Source organism: Salvelinus namaycush, chromosome 20 (assembly GCF_016432855.1).
Source record: "Salvelinus namaycush isolate Seneca chromosome 20, SaNama_1.0, whole genome shotgun sequence".
NCBI classification, from domain to species: Eukaryota; Metazoa; Chordata; class Actinopteri; order Salmoniformes; family Salmonidae; genus Salvelinus; species Salvelinus namaycush.
Genome location: NC_052326.1, coordinates 46,497,483 through 46,518,319, shown reverse-complemented (window position 1 = coordinate 46,518,319; position 20,837 = coordinate 46,497,483). Strand labels below are relative to the sequence as shown.

Genomic DNA, 20,837 nt, shown 5'->3' with positions numbered 1-20,837 from the left:
CAGGCTGGCCGGGTGGGTGAAGGGGGGGAGGAAGTGGAGGGGGAGGCTTGAAGGCGGAGGGTGGGTGAAGGGGGGGAGGAAGTGGAGGGGGAGGATTGAAGGCGGAGGGTGGGTGAAGGGGGGGAGGAAGTGGAGGGGGAGGCTTGAAGGCGGAGGGTGGGTGAAGGGGGGGAGGAAGTGGAGGGGGAGGATTGAAGGCGGAGGGTGGGTGCGTACGAGGAAGGAGAGTCGTTGTGTGAGCGAGCTGTTTACTCCTCCACTAACCTCTCCTCGTGGCCCTTGTGGCAAAGCAACCATATCCGTTTTATTCCCGTCTTTTTATTTCTGTCCTAACCCCATTATTAAACTTTTTCACACAAAAGCCAAACATTGAGGAAACATTGGGGAAACACACCGGCCGTTCAGACCCTTTTCATCAGCACCCTTTGGACTCCCTCTATTCTAAGGCAACAGTTGTCACCGTGATAAAAACATTTTGTTCTCAGTTTAGTAAACCCTTTTCTACTATTAGTCTTTCTCGTTGCCTGGTTAGACAAATGCTCCGGAAAATGCGTAAGAAAACCTTGAGGAAACTTAAAGCAGACATTTGTCAGTGGCTCGCTGTCACAGATTATCACTGAGTAACCTTTTGTCTCCATTAGTTCCCTTACCTCTCAGTATGGTCCCTATGGCTGTAGCAGCCCTCAGCCAAGCGTGTGATATGAGCTCTGTTTAAACAGTACTTCCCGTGGCCTTGGAGCATGTGCCTCCTGAGTGTCTTATTATTGTCTACGTTTTCACTGGGATTTGTCTGGGAGGGGACTGATTTTATGGTACCTATGTACACACAGTGATTTCTTGAGGGAGTGGTGTTTTGGTTGACTGCTGGGGCCTCCCCACGTCCAGTAGCTCTCCTGGTGCCCTGCCTCTGTGTGTTTAGCCAGCTGCTCATCGCTCTCTCTCTCTCTCACTCACTCACTCACTCACTCACTCACTCACTACAGGGAAATTATCAGCCAGAGCAGACAGGAAACCAGCAGCCACACTGCAGGGGAGGTGTGTGCCTGCATGCCTGAACTTTACCCCCAGCAGAGAGGGACTCCCTGAACATCACACACCTGGTCTAGACACTATTATAACCACAGTGCTATAACAATCAGACTGTGTAATGGTGTCATTCAAAACCCATTGCACAATTTACTTTAGGATTGGTCTTTTAGGAACCATCAGCAACAGTACTTATACCACGAGAGAGAATAGATAAGATCAATTATGTTACTAAGGTACAGCAGATGTGGAATGTGTTGTTCTGAACTGTGTCCTGTGATTTGAGGGGTAGGGAAATGAGATGCAAAGTATGGCGGCGCTCAATCTGCTCAGTCTACTCACCATGTATTGTTTCAGTCAGGTCTATTGATTTAAAATGGTATTTTGTGTAACTGGACTCCATGCTAAGATCCATGATTGCAGCTTTGTTCCTTGTTTGGCAGTCCTGTTCAACTCCAGACTGACCATGGCAGGCAGTTTTGAAACCAAGCCTAAAGGAACAAATACCAAACCACTTCGGCACTCAGACTTGTGTAAACACGCGCCACACACACACACACACACACACACACACACACACACACACACACACACACACACACACACACACACACACACACACACACACACACACACACACTTCCACTGACGTTAGTATTGCTACAACCCTTGCATTCAGGCCTCTGCAACAGAACCTTGAATATAGAAATTAACCTCTAAGTTATTTTTTTTTCTGCTTTGCCTTCAGCCATGTCTTTCTGCATGACCATACTCACACCTGAAAGAGTTAATATACAGCCGTCATGTAATCAGCAGTCTCGATCTACATAGTCTCGGTGTAGAGTAAGGTGACTTTCCTTCAGCGACGGAGCAGTATTCATAACAAGCAGGCAGAAGTAATCAAATCATGTCCCTTTTAATCTCCGTCTAACAAACGATGTCCGGCTGTAATTCATTTGGCCAAATCGAAGAAAATGGAGGGAGAGGTAACACTCATTCAGAGGTCGTCCTCCGTTCCCTGTTATCCAATGTCACCTCCATCCATACATCTCTTCTTCCCGCTCCGCAGAAACAGTCTGGAGTCGTAATCACCACTTGACTGTTTCTGTGACATTCACATGGCCAGCTGTTGATGCTCCAGGGCTGTAGAGTAGACTTCCCCCTTTATCAAAAATGTTTTGTGTCTAATGCTCCGTTGCTCAAGTACAGAACATTCCTAAGGTTATTAGACATGGGAGGGGTAGTGTTTTAAGATTTGGTTCCTCACCTTTGATGCAGTGGACTTAAATATCCTGCACTGTCAAAGAAAGGCTTTGAAATGGTAGAACTGGGTCAATCCCTTGACAGGTTTGCAACTGTGCATACGGTCGTGTAGAACCATTCTGTGTTGCCAGTTGTTAGACCATAGTGGCTCAGTTGGTAGAGCAAAGCACTTGCAGCACCAAAGGTTTCGCATTCCTGCTTGGGCCACCTACAGTGCATTCGAAAAGTACTCAGACCCATTTCCCCACATTTTACATTACAGCTTATTCTAAAATGGATTAAATCATTTCCCCGCTCATCAATCTACACACAATACCACATGACAAAACAAAACACATTTTTTTGACATTTTTGCAAATGTATTAAAAATAAAAATATGTTTTTACATAAGTATTCAGACCCTTTACTCAGTACTTTTTTGAAGCACCTTGGGCAGCGATTACAGCCTCGAGTCTTCTTGGGTATGACGCTACAAGCTTGGCACACCTGTATTTGGAGTTTCTCTCATTCATCTCTGCAGATCCTCTCAAGCTTTGTCAGATTGGATGGGGAGTGTCACTGTACAGCTATTTTCAAGTCTCTCCGGAGATGTTAGATCGGGTTCAAGTCCGGGCTCTGGCTTGGCGACTCAAAGACATTCAGACTTGCCCCAAAGCCACTCCTGAGTTGTCTTGGGTGTGTGCTTAGGGTCGTTGTCCTGTTGGAAGGTGAACCTTCGCCCCAGTCTGAGGTCCTGAGCGCTCTGGAGGTTTTCATCAAGGATCTCTCTGTACTTTGCTCCGTTCATGTTTCCCTCAATCCTGACTAGCCTCCCAGTCCATGCCGCTGAAAAACATCCCCACAGCATGATGCTGCCACCCTCATGCTTTACCATAGGGATGGTGCCAGGCTTCCTCCAGACGTGACGCTTGGCATTCAGGCCAAAGAGGTCAATCTCAGTTTCATCAGACCAGAGAATCTTGTTTCTCATGATCTGAGAGTCGTTAGGTGACTTTTGGCAAACTCCAAGCTGGCTGAAGAGTGCCTTCCATCTGCCCACGCTACCATACAGCCCTGATTGGCGGAGTGCTGCAGAGATGGTTGTCCTTCTGGAAGGTTCTCCCGTTTCCACAGAGGAACTATGGAGCTCTGTCAGTGACCATCGGGTTCACCTCCCTGACCAAGGTCCTTCTCCCCCAATTACTCATTTTGGCCAGGCGACCAGCTCTAGGATGAGTCTTGGTGGTTCTAAACTTCTTCCATTTAAAAATGATGGAAGCCACTGTGTTCTTGGGGACCTTCAATGCTGCTGAAATGTTTTGGTACCCTTCGACAGATTTTGACTCGACACAATCCTGTCTCGGAGCTCTACAGACAATTCCTTTGACCTCATGGCTTGGTTTTTGCTCCGACATGCACTGTCAACTGTGGGACCTTTTTATATAGACAGGTATGTGCCTTTCCAAATCATGTCCAATCAATTGAATTTACCACAGGTGGACTCCAATCATCTCAAGGATGATCAATGTAAACCAGATGCACCGGAGCTCAATTTCGAGTAGTATAGCAAAGGGTCTGAATACTTATGTAAATAAGGTATTTCAGTTTTTAAAAATTCTATAAATTTGCAAAAATGTCTGAACCTATTTTCGCTTTGTCATTATGGGGTATTGTGTGAAGGTTTAGGAAAAACATGTAATACATTTTAGAATAAGGCTGTAACGTAACAAAATGTGGAAAAAGTGAAGGGTCTGAATACTTTCCAAACGCACCGTATAGATGAAAATGTATACACGCATGACTAAGTTGCTTTGGATAAAAACTTCTGCTAAATGTCATGTATTATGTTATACACTCACCGGCCCATTTATTTGGTACACCACCCCGTTCATGAAAATGGATCGCTCCTACAGACAGTGAGTCATGTGGCTTGCTATATAAAGCAGGCAGACAGGCATCGAGGCGTTCACTCACTGTTCAATTGAACGTTAGAATGGGTAAAACGAGTGACCTAAGCAACTTTGAGCGGGGCATGATCATCGGTGACAGGCACGGCGAATCCATTATCTCAGAAAAGGCTGCCCTCCTGGACTTTTGACGCACGACAGTGTCTAGAGTTTACAGAGAATGGTGCGACAAACAAAACATCCAGTCAGCGGCAGTCCAGGGGGCAAAAACAGTTGGTTGATGAAAGGGGTCGAAGGAGAATGGCAAGAATGGTACAAGCTAACAGGCGGACCCCAAACAGACAAATACAGGAGCAGTACAACAGTGGTGTGCAGAACTGCATCTCGGAATCCACAACTCGTCGCTGAAATAGTCAAATCTACTTATTTTGAAGGGGTGTCCACGTACCTTTTTGTGTGTGTTTATTCACATTGCTCATATTTTGCCCAGATATTCATTTGGAATGACCTGGACTTCCTAAGAATGAGATGTACCAAATATGAAATTCATGGCGGATATTGTGTAGTGTGAAAGCCACTTAAGATACAGTACAGTCTCCGAGGATTTGGATTAATGCATCCAGGGTCAACTACTGCCAGGGTCAAGTACTGGAACTCTGTTAGACATCTAGTAGTTTAACACTACATGAGCTATTCAGCTGTTCATTCAGCCATTTCTTTCTGACTTAGCTTCCTACATATGTTCAAATGTTACTCCAAAAATACTTCAATAGGGGTTGAATTGTGCCCGTGGCAGCTCAACTGGGTCACAGCCTGCATTGTGGTTGGTTTTGCTATTCAAATGTGTTAATATGGGAAAATGTGCCGACCTTGCAGAACGACCGCTGTGGTTTTGTTCGCCTTTGTTTATTTGTTTGTGGGTTGGTCTTTGTTGTTTTTTGGCTGTGCGGATCTATGAAGACTTTCTAGTCTGTTTTGGTTGAACTTAAAATATTTATCTGGAATGTCCTCCATGGGAAATTAAATAATGAATGTTAAATGTGTCTTAAAAGAAAACTGGAGCATTTTTTCTATATACAGTAATATGTAGTAATATGTAGTATATCAATAATGTATATTTCCTTAAACAATTAGTTTTTTAAAACAGTATATTCTAGTTTTTCTGCAGTTAGGCAGAGTTGTTATATACAGTTGAAGTCAGAAGTTTACATACACCTTAGCCAAATACATTTAAACTCAGTTTTTCACAATTCCTGACATTTAATCCTAGTAAAAATGCTCTGTCTTACGTCAGTTAGGATTACCACTTTATTTTAAGAATGTGAAATGTCAGAATAATAGTAGAGAGAATGATTTTTCAGCTTTTATTTCTTTCATCACATTCCCAGTGGGTCAGAAGTTTACATACACTCAATTAGTATTTGGTAGCATTGCCTTTAAATTGTTTAACTTGGGTAAAATGTTTCAGGTAGCCTTCCACAAGCTTCCCACAATAAGTTGGGTGAATTTTGGCCCATTCCTCCTGACAGAGCTGGTGTAACTGAGTCCGGTTTGTAGGCCTCCTTGCTCGCACACGCTTTTTCAGTTCTGCCCACAGATATTCTATAGGATGAGGTCAGGGCTTTGTGATGGCCACTCCAATACCTTGACTTTGTTGTCCTTAAGCCATTTTGCCACAACTTTGGAAGTATGCTTGGGGTCATTGTCCATTTGGAAGACCCATTTGCGAACAAGCTTTAACTTCCTGACTGATGTCTTGAGATGTTGCTTCAATATATCCACATAATTCCCTACCTCATGATGCCATCTATTTTGTGAAGTGCACCAGTCCCTCCTGCAGCAAAGCACCCCCACAACATGATGCTGCCACCCCCGTGCTTCACAATTGGGATGGTGTTCTTTGGCTTGCAAGCATCCCCCTTTTTCCTCCAAACATAACGATGGTCATTATGGCCAAACGGTTCTATTTTTGTTTCATCAGACCAGAGGACATTTCTCCAAAAAGTACGATCTTTGTCCCCATGTGCAGTTGCAAACCGTAGTCTGGCTTTTTTATGGCGGTTTTGGAGCAGTGGTTTCTTCCTTGCTGAGTGGCTTTTTAGGTTATGTCGATATAGGGCTCGTTTTACTGTAGATATAGATACTTTTGTACCTATTTCCTCCAGCATCTTCACAAGGTCCTTTGCTGTTGTTCTGGGATTGATTTGTACTTTCGCACCAAAGTATATTCATCTCTAGGAAACAGAACTCCTTCCTGAGCGGTATGACGGCTGTGTGGTCCCATGGTGTTTATTCTTGCATACTATTGTTTGTACAGATGAATGTGGTACCTTCAGGTGTTTGGTTCATCCTTGGGAGCAATTTCCAGACTTGTGGAGGTCTACAATTTTTTCCCCAGAGGTTTTGGCTGATTTCTTTTGATTTTCCCATGATGTCAAGCAAATAGGCACTGAGTTTGAAGGTAGACCTTGAAATACATCCACAGGTACACTTCCAATTGACTCAAATGATGTCAATTAGCCTATCAGAAGCTTCTAAAGCCATTACATAATTTTCTGGAATTTTCCAAGCTGTTTAAAGGAACAGTCAACTTAGTTTATGTAAACTTCTGACCCACTGGAATTGTGATACAGTGAATTATAAGTGAAATAATCTGTCTGTAAACAATAGTAGTCAAAATTACTTGTATCATGCACGAAGTAGATGTCCTAACCGACTTGCCAAAACTATAGTTTGTTAACAAGAAATTTGTGGAGTGGTTGAAAAACAAGTTTTAATGACTCCAACCTAAGTGTATGTAAACTTCCGACTTCAACTGTAGACGGCCTGATGATATTGGGGCTTTTTTCAGTGTTCTTCAGAAAATCTAGATTTATTTTGTCTTTCCCCTCCACCTTGATCCTGACGTTCACCTCCTCTCTCATTACCCAGTCTTTACCTCCCTCCCCCTCTCCATCCATCCTCACCCCGGAGATCGACGGAGGAGAGTACATGGGGAGGAAGACTGAGGAAGAAGCAGAGAAGCAGGAAAGAGGGAGTGAGAGAAAGAGGGGCAGACTAAGACAATTGTAGACAGTAAAAATACAATGAAAGACTGGGACATAAGGACAAAGTGAGAGATGGTCAGAGAGAGAACCTAATCAAGAGAAACCAAGCTGTTAAAAGGAGAGCTAGAATGTGCAGAAGATCTATGGTTTCCGGCTGACTGGAGAATCCCCACGGGTACAGCGGTACAGTTAAACAAACATGGGACTGATCAGTAATGGACGCAGGTCCCCATGTACTTAGCCTGGACACAAACACTCACTCACTCACTTACTCTGCTATTCTCCTGGGGAGTTAATGCAAGTTGACAAATTGGGACCTGTCCCCTCTTGCTCCATGCTCTAGCCTCAGACAGGCCTCTCCAATTAGAGAGGGTCATATGAGGACTTATGGGCCATTCAACCTGGGTCATATGAGGACTTCAGGAAGCCTTGATTCAGGCCACTCAACCTGGGTCATATGAGGACTTCAGGAAGCCTTGATTTAAGTTTTATTTACTGTATGTGAAAATGGCCCGTGCGTGTGTGTGGTGTGTGAGGTGGGTAGCTGTCGTAGTGCCATGCCGATGGTTGTTTCTACCTGATAATAAAGGCAAGGGTGATTTGGGGCGGTTGGGTGTGCAGACATTGTTTTGTCATGGCTGGTCAGGAATCTGGACTGTGTTCAGTGTGTTGATGCACTGTTATGATTTACCGTCTTTGATTGTATCTCAAGGACTGCTGAACAAGGCTCTCCTAACGAGGCTGGACCGCGATGAAGAGAGATTAATGAAGACGCTAGGGAATTGGAGGAGCAGAAGGTGGGCAAAAAAATGTGTGTGTAATTATCAGTCTCAGCATCTGTTACCGGACTTTATTTATTTATTTTTTAAACACAAAGATCCAAGGGTCTGCTTTAGGAGAACATAGCCTCTCTTCATCGTTGTCCAGTGCCAGAATGACTTTTCATAGAAGCCTCCTCAAAATCCCTTTGAAAGCTCTGATCAACACATTAATATTCATTGACTTTCAAAAAATGGTGTATACACAAACCAACAGTCTACTTTAGCATGTTGGTGTGAATGATATGCTGTGTAGTGATGTGTCCATAGTGGTTACTTTAGCTATGTGGCATGGCCTGGCAGGACCGTGTATAGATAGCATGTCCAGGTAGGACAGTGTATAGTTAGATAGCATGTCCAGGTAGGACCGTGTATAGTTAGATGGCATGTCCAGGTAGGACAGTGTATAGTTAGATGGCATGTCCAGGTAGGACAGTGTATAGTTAGATGGCATGTCCAGGTAGGACAGTGTATATTATAGTTAGATGGCATGTCCAGGTAGGACAGTGTACAGTTAGATAGCATGTCCAGGTAGGACAGTGTATAGTTAGATAGCATGTCCAGGTAGGACAGTGTATATTATAGTTAGATGGCATGTCCAAGTAGGACAGTGTATATTATAGTTAGATAGCATGTCCAGGTAGGACAGTGTATAGTTAGATAGCATGTCCAGGTAGGACAGTGTATAGTTAGATAGCATGTCCAGGTAGGACAGTGTATAGTTAGATGGCATGTCCAGGTAGGACAGTGTATAGTTAGATGGCATGTCCAGGTAGGACAGTGTATAGTTAGATGGCATGTCCAGGTAGGACAGTGTATAGTTAGATAGCATGTCCAGGTAGGACAGTGTATATTATAGTTAGATAGCATGTCCAGGTAGGACAGTGTATAATATAGTTAGATAGCATGTCCAGGTAGGATAGTGTATATTATAGTTAGATGGCATGTCCAGGTAGGACAGTGTATAGTTAGATAGCATGTCCAGGTAGGACAGTGTATATTATAGTTAGATAGCATGTCCAGGTAGGACAGTGTATATTATAGTTAGATAGCATGTCCAGGTAGGACAGTGTATATTATAGTTAGATGGCATGTCTAGGTAGGACAGTGTATAGTTAGATGGCATGTCCAGGTAGGACAGTGTATAGTTAGATGGCATGTCCAGGTAGGACAGTGTATAGTTAGATGGCATGTCCAGGTAGGACAGTGTATAGTTAGATGGCATGTCCAGGTAGGACAGTGTATAGTTAGATGGCATGTCCAGGTAGGACAGTGTATAGTATAGTTAGATGGCATGTCCAGGTAGGACAGTGTATAGTATAGTTAGATGGCATGTCCAGGTAGGACAGTGTATAGTATAGTTAGATGGCATGTCCAGGTAGGACAGTGTATAGTATAGTTAGATGGCATGTCCAGGTAGGACAGTGTATAGTTAGATGGCATGTCCAGGTAGGACAGTGTATTGTATAGTTAGATGGCATGTCCAGGTAGGACAGTGTATAGTATAGTTAGATGGCATGTCCAGGTAGGACAGTGTATAGTATAGTTAGATGGCATGTCCAGGTAGGACAGTGTATAGTATAGTTAGATGGCATGTCCAGGTAGGACAGTGTATAGTATAGTTAGATGGCATGTCCAGGTAGGACAGTGTATAGTATAGTTAGATAGCATGTCCAGGTAGGACAGTGTATATTATAGTTAGATGGCATGTCCAGGTAGGACAGTGTATAGTTAGATGGCATGTCCAGGTAGGACAGTGTATAATATAGTTAGATAGCATGTCCAGGTAGGACAGTGTATATTATAGTTAGATGGCATGTCTAGGTAGGACAGTGTATAGTTAGATGGCATGTCCAGGTAGGACAGTGTATAGTTAGATGGCATGTCCAGGTAGGACAGTGTATAGTTAGATGGCATGTCCAGGTAGGACAGTGTATAGTTAGATGGCATGTCCAGGTAGGACAGTGTATAGTTAGATGGCATGTCCAGGTAGGACAGTGTATAGTATAGTTAGATGGCATGTCCAGGTAGGACAGTGTATAGTATAGTTAGATGGCATGTCCAGGTAGGACAGTGTATAGTATAGTTAGATGGCATGTCCAGGTAGGACAGTGTATAGTATAGTTAGATGGCATGTCCAGGTAGGACAGTGTATAGTATAGTTAGATGGCATGTCCAGGTAGGACAGTGTATAGTTAGATGGCATGTCCAGGTAGGACAGTGTATAGTTAGATGGCATGTCCAGGTAGGACAGTGTATAATATAGTTAGATAGCATGTCCAGGTAGGACAGTGTATATTATAGTTAGATGGCATGTCTAGGTAGGACAGTGTATAGTTAGATGGCATGTCCAGGTAGGACAGTGTATAGTTAGATGGCATGTCCAGGTAGGACAGTGTATAGTTAGATGGCATGTCCAGGTAGGACAGTGTATAGTTAGATGGCATGTCCAGGTAGGACAGTGTATAGTATAGTTAGATGGCATGTCCAGGTAGGACAGTGTATATTATAGTTAGATGGCATGTCCAGGTAGGACAGTGTATAGTTAGATGGCATGTCCAGGTAGGACAGTGTATAGTTAGATGGCATGTCCAGGTAGGACAGTGTATAGTTAGATGGCATGTCCAGGTAGGACAGTGTATAGTATAGTTAGATGGCATGTCCAGGTAGGACAGTGTATAGTATAGTTAGATGGCATGTCCAGGTAGGACAGTGTATATTATAGTTAGATGGCATGTCCAGGTAGGACAGTGTATAGTTAGATGGCATGTCCAGGTAGGACAGTGTATAGTATAGTTAGATGGCATGTCCAGGTAGGACAGTGTATATTATAGTTAGATGGCATGTCCAGGTAGGACAGTGTATAGTTAGATGGCATGTCCAGGTAGGACAGTGTATAGTTAGATGGCATGTCCAGGTAGGACAGTGTATAGTATAGTTAGATGGCATGTCCAGGTAGGACAGTGTATAGTTAGATGGCATGTCCAGGTAGGACAGTATATAGTATAGTTAGATGGCATGTCCAGGTAGGACAGTGTATAGTATAGTTAGATAGCATGTCCAGGTAGGACAGTGTATAGTATAGTTAGATGGCATGTCCAGGTAGGACAGTGTATAGTTAGATGGCATGTCCAGGTAGGACAGTGTATAGTTAGATGGCATGTCCAGGTAGGACAGTGTATAGTTAGATAGCATGTCCAGGTAGGACAGTGTATATTATAGTTAGATAGCATGTCCAGGTAGGACAGTGTATATTATAGTTAGATGGCATGTCCAGGTAGGACAGTGTATATTATAGTTAGATGGCATGTCCAGGTAGGACAGTGTATATTATAGTTAGATGGCATGTCCAGGTAGGACAGTGTATAGTTAGATGGCATGTCCAGGTAGGACAGTGTATAGTTAGATGGCATGTCCAGGTAGGACAGTGTATAGTATAGTTAGATGGCATGTCCAGGTAGGACAGTGTATAGTATAGTTAGATGGCATGTCCAGGTAGGACAGTATATAGTATAGTTAGATGGCATGTCCAGGTAGGACAGTGTATAGTATAGTTAGATAGCATGTCCAGGTAGGACAGTGTATAGTATAGTTAGATGGCATGTCCAGGTAGGACAGTGTATAGTTAGATGGCATGTCCAGGTAGGACAGTGTATAGTTAGATGGCATGTCCAGGTAGGACAGTGTATAATATAGTTAGATAGCATGTCCAGGTAGGACAGTGTATATTATAGTTAGATGGCATGTCCAGGTAGGACAGTGTATATTATAGTTAGATGGCATGTCCAGGTAGGACAGTGTATATTATAGTTAGATGGCATGTCCAGGTAGGACAGTGTATAGTTAGATGGCATGTCCAGGTAGGACAGTGTATAGTTAGATGGCATGTCCAGGTAGGACAGTGTATAGTTAGATGGCATGTCCAGGTAGGACAGTGTATAGTTAGATGGCATGTCCAGGTAGGACAGTGTATAGTATAGTTAGATGGCATGTCCAGGTAGGACAGTGTATAGTATAGTTAGATGGCATGTCCAGGTAGGACAGTGTATAGTATAGTTAGATGGCATGTCCAGGTAGGACAGTGTATAGTTAGATAGCATGTCCAGGTAGGACAGTGTATAGTTAGATGGCATGTCCAGGTAGGACAGTGTATAGTTAGATAGCATGTCCAGGTTGGACAGTGTATAGTATAGTTAGATAGCATGTCCAGGTAGGACAGTGTATATTATAGTTAGATGGCATGTCCAGGTAGGACAGTGTATATTATAGTTAGATGGCATGTCCAGGTAGGACAGTGTATATTATAGTTAGATGGCATGTCCAGGTAGGACAGTGTATAGTTAGATAGCATGTCCAGGTAGGACAGTGTATAGTTAGATAGCATGTCCAGGTAGGACAGTGTATAGTTAGATAGCATGTCCAGGTAGGACAGTGTATAGTTAGATGGCATGTCCAGGTAGGACAGTGTATAGTTAGATAGCATGTCCAGGTAGGACAGTGTATAGTTAGATAGCATGTCCAGGTAGGACAGTGTATAGTATAGTTAGATAGCATGTCCAGGTAGGACAGTGTATAGTATAGTTAGATGGCATGTCCAGGTAGGACAGTGTATATTATAGTTAGATGGCATGTCTAGGTAGGACAGTGTATATTATAGTTAGATGGCATGTCCAGGTAGGACAGTGTATAGTATAGTTAGATGCCATGTCCAGGCTAGTGTACAGTTAGATAGCATGTCCAGGTAGGACAGTGTATAGTATAGTTAGATGCCATGTCCAGGCTAGTGTACAGTTAGATGGCATGTCCAGGTAGGACAGTGTATATTATAGTTAGATGGCATGTCCAGGTAGGACAGTGTATAGTTAGATGGCATGTCCAGGTAGGACAGTGTATAGTTAGATGGCATGTCCAGGTAGGACAGTGTATAGTATAGTTAGATGCCATGTCCAGGCTAGTGTACAGTTAGATAGCATGTCCAGACTAGTGTACAGTTAGATAGCATGTCCAGGTAGGACAGTGTATAGTATAGTTAGATGCCATGTCCAGGCTAGTGTACAGTTAGATGGCATGTCCAGGTAGTACAGTGTATATTATAGTTAGATGGCATGTCCAGGTAGGACAGTGTATAGTTAGATGGCATGTCCAGGTAGGACAGTGTATAGTTAGATGGCATGTCCAGGTAGGACAGTGTATATTATAGTTAGATGGCATGTCCAGGTAGGACAGTGTATAATATAGTTAGATAGCATGTCCAGGTAGGACAGTGTATATTATAGTTAGATGGCATGTCCAGGTAGGACAGTGTATATTATAGTTAGATGGCATGTCCAGGTAGGACAGTGTATAGTTAGATGGCATGTCCAGGTAGGACAGTGTATAGTTAGATAGCATGTCCAGGTAGGACAGTGTATAGTATAGTTAGATGGCATGTCCAGGTAGGACAGTGTATAGTTAGATGGCATGTCCAGGTAGGACAGTGTATAGTTAGATAGCATGTCCAGGTAGGACAGTGTATAGTATAGTTAGATGGCATGTCCAGGTAGGACAGTGTATAGTTAGATGGCATGTCCAGGTAGGACAGTGTATAGTTAGATGGCATGTCCAGGTAGGACAGTGTATATTATAGTTAGATGGCATGTCCAGGTAGGACAGTGTATAGTTAGATGGCATGTCCAGGTAGGACAGTGTATATTTAGATGGCATGTCCAGGTAGGACAGTGTATATTTAGATGGCATGTCCAGGTAGGACAGTGTATAGTATAGTTAGATGGCATGTCCAGGTAGGACAGTGTATAGTTAGATGGCATGTCCAGGTAGGATAGTGTATAGTTAGATGGCATGTCCAGGTAGGATAGTGTATAGTTAGATGGCATGTCCAGGTAGGACAGTGTATAGTATAGTTAGATGGCATGTCCAGGTAGGATAGTGTATAGTTAGATGGCATGTCCAGGTAGGACAGTGTATAGTTAGATAACATTTACAGGTAGGACAGTGTATAATATAGTTAGATGGCATGTCCAGGTAGGATAGTGTATAGTTAGATGGCATGTCCAGGTAGGACAGTGTATAGTATAGTTAGATGGCATGTCCAGGTAGGACAGTGTATATTATAGTTAGATGGCATGTCCAGGTAGGACAGTGTATAGTATAGTTAGATGGCATGTCCAGGTAGGACAGTGTATATTATAGTTAGATGGCATGTCCAGGTAGGACAGTGTATAGTTAGATGGCATGTCCAGGTAGGATAGTGTATAGTTAGATGGCATGTCCAGGTAGGATAGTGTATAGTTAGATGGCATGTCCAGGTAGGACAGTGTATAGTATAGTTAGATGGCATGTCCAGGTAGGATAGTGTATAGTTAGATGGCATGTCCAGGTAGGACAGTGTATAGTTAGATAACATTTACAGGTAGGACAGTGTATAATATAGTTAGATGGCATGTCCAGGTAGGATAGTGTATAGTTAGATGGCATGTCCAGGTAGGACAGTGTATAGTATAGTTAGATGGCATGTCCAGGTAGGACAGTGTATATTATAGTTAGATGGCATGTCCAGGTAGGACAGTGTATAGTTAGATGGCATGTCCAGGTAGGACAGTGTATAGTTAGATGGCATGTCCAGGTAGGACAGTGTATAATATAGTTAGATAGCATGTCCAGGTAGGACAGTGTATATTATAGTTAGATGGCATGTCCAGGTAGGACAGTGTATAGTTAGATGGCATGTCCAGGTAGGACAGTGTATAGTTAGATGGCATGTCCAGGTAGGATAGTGTATAGTTAGATGGCATGTCCAGGTAGGATAGTGTATAGTTAGATGGCATGTCCAGGTAGGACAGTGTATAGTTAGATGGCATGTCCAGGTAGGACAGTGTATAGTTAGATGGCATGTCCAGGTAGGACAGTGTATATTATAGTTAGATGGCATGTCCAGGTAGGACAGTGTATATTATAGTTAGATGGCATGTCCAGGTAGGACAGTGTATATTATAGTTAGATGGCATGTCCAGGTAGGACAGTGTATATTATAGTTAGATGGCATGTCCAGGTAGGACAGTGTATATTATAGTTAGATGGCATGTCCAGGTAGGACAGTGTATATTATAGTTAGATGGCATGTCCAGGTAGGACAGTGTATAGTTAGATGGCATGTCCAGGTAGGACAGTGTATAATATAGTTAGATAGCATGTCCAGGTAGGACAGTGTATAATATAGTTAGATAGCATGTCCAGGTAGGACAGTGTATATTATAGTTAGATGGCATGTCCAGGTAGGACAGTGTATAGTTAGATGGCATGTCCAGGTAGGACAGTGTATAGTTAGATGGCATGTCCAGGTAGGACAGTGTATAGTATAGTTAGATGGCATGTCCAGGTAGGACAGTGTATAGTATAGTTATATGGCAAGTCCAGGTAGGACAGTGTATAGTTAGATGGCATGTCCAGGTAGGACAGTGTATAATTAGATGGCATGTCCAGGTAGGACAGTGTATAGTTAGATGGCATGTCCAGGTAGGAAAGTGTATAGTTAGATGGCATGTCCAGACTAGTGTACAGTTAGATAGCATGTCCAGGTAGGACAGTGTATAGTATAGTTAGATAACATTTACAGGTAGGACAGTGTATAATGTACACTGCTCAAAAAAATAAAGGGAACACTTAAACAACACAATGTAACTCCAAGTCAATCACACTTCTGTGAAATCAAACTGTCCACTTAGGAAGCAACACTGATTGACAATAAATTTCACATGCTGTTGTGCAAATGGAATAGACAAAAGGTGGAAATTATAGGCAATTAGCAAGACACCCCCAATAAAGGAGTGGTTCTGCAGGTGGTGACCACAGACCACTTCTCAGTTCCTATGCTTCCTGGCTGATGTTTTGGTCACTTTTGAATGCTGGCGGTGCTTTCACTAGTGGTAGCATGAGACGGAGTCTACAACCCACACAAGTGGCTCAGGTAGTGCAGCTCATCCAGGATGGCACATCAATGCGAGCTGTGGCAAGAAGGTTTGCTGTGTCTGTCAGCGTAGTGTCCAGAGCATGAAGGCGCTACCAGGAGACAGGCCAGTACATCAGGAGACGTGGAGGAGGCCGTAGGAGGGCAACAACCCAGCAGCAGGACCGCTACCTCCGCCTTTGTGCAAGGAGGAGCACTGCCAGAGCCCTGCAAGATGACCTCCAGCAGGCCACAAATGTGCATGTGTCTGCTCAAACGGTCAGAAACAGACTCCATGAGGGTGGTATGAGGGCCCAACGTCCACAGGTGGGGTTGTGCTTACAGCCCAACACCGTGCAGGACGTTTGGCATTTGCCAGAGAACACCAAGATTGGCAAATTCGCCACTGGCGCCCTGTGCTCTTCACAGATGAAAGCAGGTTCACACTGAGCACATGTGACAGACGTGACAGAGTCTGGAGACGCCGTGGAGAACGTTCTGCTGCCTGCAACATCCTCCAGCATGACCGGTTTGGTGGTGGGTCAGTCATGGTGTGCGGTGGCATTTCTTTGGGGGGCCGCACAGCCCTCCATGTGCTCGCCAGAGGTAGCCTGACTGCCATTAGGTACCGAGATGAGATCCTCAGACCCCTTGTGAGACCATATGCTGGTGCGGTTGGCCCTGGGTTCCTCCTAATGCAAGACAATGCTAGACCTCATGTGGCTGGAGTGTGTCAGCAGTTCCTGCAAGAGGAAGGCATTGATGCTATGGACTGGCCCTCCCGTTCCCCAGACCTGAATCCAATTGAGCACATTTGGGACATCATGTCTCGCTCCATCCACCAACGCCACGTTGCACCACAGACTGTCCAGGAGTTGGCGGATGCTTTAGTCCAGGTCTGGGAGGAGATCCCTCAGGAGACCATCCGCCACCTCATCAGGAGCATGCCCAGGCGTTGTAGGGAGGTCATACAGGCACGTGGAGGCCACACACACTACTGAGCCTCATTTTGACTTGTTTTAAGGACATTACATCAAAGTTGGATCAGCCTGTAGTGTGGTTTTCCACTTTAATTTTGAGTGTGACTCCAAATCCAGACCTCCATGGGTTGATAAATTTGATTTACATTGATCATTTTTGTGTGTTTTTGTTGTCAGCACATTCAACTATGTAAAGAAAAAAGTATTTAATAAGAATATTTCATTCATTCAGATCTAGGATGTGTTATTTTAGTGTTCCCTTTATTTTTTTGAGCAGTGTAGTTAGATAGCATGTCCAGGTAGGATAGTGTATAGTTAGATGGCATGTCCAGGTAGGATAGTGTATAGTTAGATGGCATGTCCAGGTAGGATAGTGTATAGTTAGATAACATTTACAGGTAGGACAGTGTATAATATAGTTAGATGGCATGTTCAGGTAGGACAGTGTATAGTTAGATAACATGTCCAGGTAGGACAGTGTATAATATAGTTAGATGGCATGTCCAAGTAGGACAGTGTGTAGTTAGATAACATTTACAGGTAGGACAGTGTATAATATAGTTAGATAGCATGTCCAGGTAGGACAGTGTATAATATAGTTAGATAACATTTACAGGTAGGACAGTGTGTAGTTAGATAACATTTACAGGTAGGACAGTGTATAATATAGTTAGATAACATTTACAGGTAGGACAGTGTATAGTTAGATAACATTTACAGGTAGGACAGTGTATAATATAGTTAGATAACATTTACAGGTAGGACAGTGTATAGTTAGATAACATTTACAGGTAGGACAGTGTGTAGTATAGATAGATGGCATGTTCAGGTAGGACAGTGTGTAGTATAGATAGATAGCATGTTCAGGTGGGTGGGTGTGGATCAATGCCCCCTCTAGATCTGCCCGTCAGTGTTAACAGGAGAAGAGTGTGACAGATCATCTGTGTCTACATGAGGTTATAGTGACCCTGTGGGGACCGAGGTCCATACTGTGTCTGTGTGTCTGCGTGGGTAGGTTTACATTTGTGGTTGTGTGTGTGCATGTGCGCTCCCGCCCCCCTTTTCTTTAAGCTTCCAACATCCCGCCAAACCTCCACACACACAGAGTCCTATTTGTGGTCAGCAGGAGGAGGCTGGGGTGCTGGAGGGGTGTCCATTGTGTTTTCAATAGAGCTGATTGGAACAGAAGGAATAAGAAACCCCCTCTTGGTCTTCCTGCGTGTCTCTCTCTCTTGCAATCCTACGGTCTCTCTCTCTCACTCTCTCTCGCTATCCTCTGTCTCTCTCTCTCTCGCTATCCTCTGTCTTTCTCTCTCTCGCTATCCTCTGTCTCTTGATATCCTCTGTCTCTCTCTCTCTTGATATCCTGTGTGTCTCTCTCTCTCTTGATATCCGTGTGTCTCTCTCTCTCTTGATATCCTGTGTGTCTCTCTCTCTTGATATCCTCTGTGTCTCTCTCTCTTGCTATCCTCTGTGTCTCTCTCTCTCTTGCTATCCTCTGTGTCTCTCTCTCTCTTGCTATCCTCTGTGTCTCTCTCTCTTGCTATCCTCTGTGTGTCTCTCTCTCTTTCTCTCTCTCTCTTGCTATCCTCTGTGTCTCTCTCTCTCTCTCTCTCTCTCTCTCTCGCTATCCTCCGGTCTCTCTCACTCTCACTAACGCTCTCTCTCTCTTTCGCTATCCTTCGGTCTCTCTCTGTGTATCTCTTTCTGTCTGCATCTCTTCCTCTCCCTTTTTGGCGGCCACCTCTTCCCTCCTCCCTATGTTGGAATATGGGACCAGTGTCTTTTCATTGGGACCCAGCCGTTGGGGTGGCTCGTCCATCATGGCCTGTCTCCACCCCAGACCCACCCCCTCTTGTCCTGGTTGACTGGTCCCTTGGGGAGATGAGTGGACTGGACCATTGGTACACGGATGGATGGGTGGGAAGAGGAGGGGGAATTCCACCTTGGTTAACAAAATGACTGGACCTCGTATGGATTTCCTCTCAATCCCAATGGAGAGGGTCGACTGGAGTCTTTTTTTTTTACCTCCACTGGCTTTGTTGTGGTTGATGAGGAGCGTGTGTGTGTGTGTAGGATCTGACCCCTCTGGTTATCAGCTGCTGGGCAGCTGTATACCTGACACCATATGATCATTAATATTGATCACATTAGGAGCAATATTTAACCAGACCTCAGGCTATACCTATATCTTCTATATACAATGCCAAAACATAGTGTCAAAGGGCACAAGGTACTAGTATGAGGCTGGTGGCCTTGGCACTATCTCAGTTTGTCTTTCCCCAACTCCTCGCATCCTCTCTACTCAACTCCTCAGCCATATTGGAGGAGAAGGTCAAAGGTCCTTCCCTTTGGACACTCTCATCCAATACATTTTGAGAAGGAGGCGAGGAGAGAGGATGCAAGGAATCGAGGAGAGATGTATTGAGGAAGAGCCTTGGTGTTGTTCTTTTGAAACTGCCATAAGTAAAATTACTGGATTTTAATTTCAGTATACCTCAGGACACACACAATGATAATTTTAGCTTGGCTAATTATTAACATCTCTAGGGTATGTTGGACGGTAGCGTCTCACCTCGTCAACAGCCAGTGAAACTGCAGGGCGCCAAATTCAAAACAACAGAAATCCCATAATTAAAATTCCTCAAACATGCATGTATTTTACACCATTTTAAAGATACACTTGTTGTAAATCCAGCCACAGTGTCCGATTTCAAAAAGGCTTTACGACGAAAGCAAACCAAACGATTATGTTAGGTCAGAGCCAAGTCACAGAAAAACACAGCCATTTTTCCAGCCAAAGAGAGCAGTCACAAAAAGCAGAAATATAGATCAAATTAATCACTAACCTTTGATGATCTTCATCAGATGACACTCATAGGACTTCATGTTACACAATACATGTATGTTTTGTCCGGTAAAGTTCATATTTATATCCAAAAATCTGAGTTTACATTGGCGTGTTATGTTCAGTAGTTCCAAAACATCCGGTGATTTTGCAGAGAGCCACATCAATTTACATAAATACTCATAATAAACATTGCTAAAAGATACAACTGTTATGCATGGAATTTTAGATCCACTTCTCCTTAATGCAACCGCTGTGTCAGATTTCAAAAAAACAAACCATGCAATAATCTGAGTACGGCGCTCAGACGACAAATCAACCCAAAGAGATATCCGCCATGTTGTGTAGTCAACAGAAGTCAGAAATAACATTATAAACATTCACTTACCTTTGATGATCTTCATCAGAATGCACTCCCAGGAGTCCCAGTTCCACAATAAATGTTTGTTTTGTTCGATAATGTCCATCATTTATGTCCAAATTCCTCCTTGTTGTTCGCGCGTTCAGTACACAATCGAAACACACGACGCGAGTGCAAGGCCAGCGGAAAGTACTGACGAAAAGTCAAAGTTCCGTTACAGTCTGTAGAAACATGTCAAACTTTAGGATGTTTTTAATATAAATCTTCAATAATGTTCTAACCGGAGAATTCCTTTGTCTTCAGAAATGCTAACTCTCACATGAACGCGCATGGTCAGCTTGTGGCACTCTGGGAGAGACCTTACTGAATCTCCTCTCATTCGCCCCCACTTCACAGTAGAAGCATCAAACAAGGTTCTAAAGACTGTTGACATCTAGTGGAAGCCTTAGGAAGTCCAACATGACCCCATTTCCACTGTATCTTGGATAAGCAAAGAGTTAAACCTATAAACCTCAGATTTCCCACTTCCTGGTTGGATTTTTTCTCAGGTTTTTGCCTGCCATATGAGTTCTGTTATACTCACAGACATCATTCAAACCGTTTTAGAAACTTCAGAGTGTTTTCTATCCAAATCTAATAATATGCATATCCTAGGATCTGGGTTTG

At 43.5% G+C, this 20,837-nt stretch overlaps 1 protein-coding gene across 1 annotated transcript in view; it reads left to right on the top strand.

Annotated features, from left to right (window-relative positions):
* The window catches only part of LOC120065424 (plexin-B1-like), a 166,299-nt gene that overhangs the window by 30,133 nt on the left and 115,329 nt on the right, over window positions 1-20,837 (top strand). The window lies entirely within an intron of this gene.